Here is a 3182-nt window from a genome sequence, read left to right as displayed (position 1 = left end):
GGGATAGCATTTGTAATGTAAATAAAGAAAATAATAATAAAAAAAGAAAAAAAAGTAAAACTAGGTCTGAGGGTCTGGACAACGTTTGGGTCTGGGAATTACTGTACAAACCACTCAGACACCAATCCCAGTCAAACAGGGATGGTTTATTGAAAGCATACCCCAAAACTGATCAATTGGTGGGGTGTAGTCAGACTTGGGAGTTGAACTTTGCCCTTGAGTCAAGATGCTCTAGGGCTTTTAAGACTAAAGTTTACAAACATCTGTGCCAAGTTATTCTACCAATCAGGCTTTAGGGATAGAGGACGTCCTTAGGAACATGCCTTTGTTGTACATTTGTCCTATTCTCATTGGTTGGGGTATTCAACTGTGGCAGATTTGCCTTGCCTAACATTCATGTCTTAATTTGCCAACCAGGATGTCAGTTACCCACGTACATGTCTCTGCCAAATAGGATGTCAGTTCCTAGGGAGGTCTTGGGAACTTAAACTTTATTCAACCCCTACTCAAAATGAAACCTTTACTTCAAATGACTTCTTATATTGGTGCACGTGTCTCTCTTGTGTTGGGGTCCATTTGGGATCTATCCCATGGGCAGCAAGAACCACAAAAGCTCATACACAGGTACAGGAAGTACTGCCTGGCAGTTGCTTTGGATCCAAGCTTATTGTGGCAAACTATACAAAGCAGTTCTACCTGACATCTATTGTGACTGGTTTCCAAGAACACCAAAGTACAGAACATAACAGGATATACACTCAACTTGGGATGAGAAAGTTTCCTAGTAACAGCACAAAATGGCCAGCTACACAGCCAAAAGTTACCTGGGCCTTAACAGAGAGACAGCTCTCAGTAGTTAAGAGCATTTGTGATTCTTGCAGAGGATCCAAGGTCCTGCCCTGATCATCTACATTGTGGTTCACAACTATTCATGATTTCAGCTCCAAGGCATCTGACATTTTTCTAACCTCTGTAGGTATCAGACATGCATATGGTGCACATACATTTGTATAGACAAACACTTATAGACGTAAAATAAAATAAAAATTGAGAAAAATAAAGTATTTATTTATTTGAAAAATCAGGATTGGGTAATGCAGAGAACCCCAAGTTGAGACCTGGAAGAGAGCTGAGACACTAGGGTTGAGCATTGTTTAACAGAGAGGGAAACAAGGCAGAAGACAGCACAGAAGTTTGTCTATGGTCACCTTCCTACTTATCAGAAGGTCAGGCCTGTTGACTCAGATTTCCTAATCCCATTTTCTTGGTCAGCTGCCTGGCTGAATTCTGCTACCCAGATTTCTTGGCGTCTAAGAATGCTCTGAGAGTTCTTTTGCCACGACTGCACCCTGAGACAAAGTCAGTATTTGTCACAACGTTCACGTTGAACCTGGCAGGAAGACAGGCTGAGCCACGAAAGGTAAATATGAAACTGCTCCTGGCTTGCTGGGTCAGGATTCACCAGTGTTTATTTTGGAGATGGTACCAAGCCGTGGGGCCTTGGAGAAAGAGTGCCAGAGAACACAGCTTGTGTATCAGCAAGGGACACCCACTCATCATGTGACCTGGTGAGTTTTTTTTTTTTTTTTTCCTGGGCAGGAGAATCCCTGATAATTTAAGAGTTATTCAGGAATCCCAAGGTGTCTTGATTAAGGGGCAGGCTCAGAAGTGAGGTAGAACAGCCTTTAAAAGCCAGCTTCACTGATTTCTTGTTGACTTAGCAATGTTCTCTCTCTCTGTCTCTGTCTCTGTCTCCCCCCCTCTCTCTTTTGTTTGTTTGTTTGTTTGTTTTGAGGCAAGGTATTGCACTGTAGCCCAGGGTGTTCCATGTAGCCCACACTGGCCTCCAGTTCATGGCAATCCCCTTGTTTTAGCCTCTGGAGTGCTGGGAACCTGGAGGTGCATCTCCACCCCTGGCTTGGTGGAAGGATTGAATGATATGATTTATGTACAGTCTATACTTGTTCAGGGGCTGGGCAGGGTCACCAGTAAGCAGTTGGTGAGAAAAGAGAAACCAAGGAATAAGAGGTTCCAAGTACTGGTCCCCCCACCACACCAGCCATAAAGATGGCAACACCGGCCAAAACGTCTAAAATTCTGCAATCTATTACCAACAACACCAGCAAAGAAGAAACAAACAAGCAAACAAACGAACACACACAAAAAAACAGCTATCAGGGCAAAAATGCTAAATTTGGCATTTAACAAAATCTCTAAGGTCACTGCTTAATTGCTGAGAAATCAGAAAAGAAAACTCTGTGGCCACACAAGGAATGCAGTCCGCAGTTACATTCACCAGCAGCAGTCTGCAGTCTGCAGTTACATTCACCAGCAGCAGTCAACACCAGCAGCTGCACAACGGAGAGAATCAGGTTTCCAGAGTCAAGATGTTGTAATATTCAGAACACCAAGTTTTCAACAGAAATTTACAAAGGGAAAAAAAAATAAAGCAGACATTGTTCCCAAGGAAGGTCAGCCACTGGGCCTAAGAGGCAAAGACTCGATGTCAACATCTTAACTGTGCTCAAAGTGGGGACTGAAACAGTGACAAAGACCAGAAGCCAGGAAATTGTTTCTGAACACAGAATAGAGGTGGGCAGAGAGAGATTATAGAAAGACGCCAAATAGAACTTTTGAAGCTGGAAAGTGTAAAAGGTAATATATATATATATATATATATATATATATATATATATATATATATCTCCTGTTATATATAAATATATATATAATATATATAATAAATATATAATAATATATATATTTATATATATTATATAAAAAAATGTTGAGGTTCACCTGCAGACTTGAGGAGGCAGGATAATTGGTGAGCTTGAAGACAGGTCAGTTGAAATGATCTAGTTTGAGGAGCAGGAATAAAAAGAAAAAAAAAAAAAAGGTCTCTGGGATGCAGACACACTGACATATTTATAGTTGGAGTTCTAGAAGGAGACAGAGAAGGAAGCTGAAAGAACAAAGAAATGTGGATTGAAAATGACCAAAGTTTATGAAAGGCAAGACTGTCACCATTCAGAAAACAACAAACTACCAGAAATTCAAAGACACACGCCAAGAAGCTGCGTGATCAGGGCTACAGTTGACTCTGTAGTTACTGCTTCTGCTGTGAATGATACTGCCATCATTCCACACTCCAGGAAGCAGGGGTGGCTCCCATTTCAGCC

The sequence above is a fragment of the Mus pahari genome, chromosome 10, assembly GCF_900095145.1.
Source record: "Mus pahari chromosome 10, PAHARI_EIJ_v1.1, whole genome shotgun sequence".
Lineage (NCBI taxonomy): Eukaryota > Metazoa > Chordata > Mammalia > Rodentia > Muridae > Mus > Mus pahari.
The sequence above is the reverse complement of the archived record's forward strand: the minus strand, read 5'-3'. Positions refer to the sequence as shown.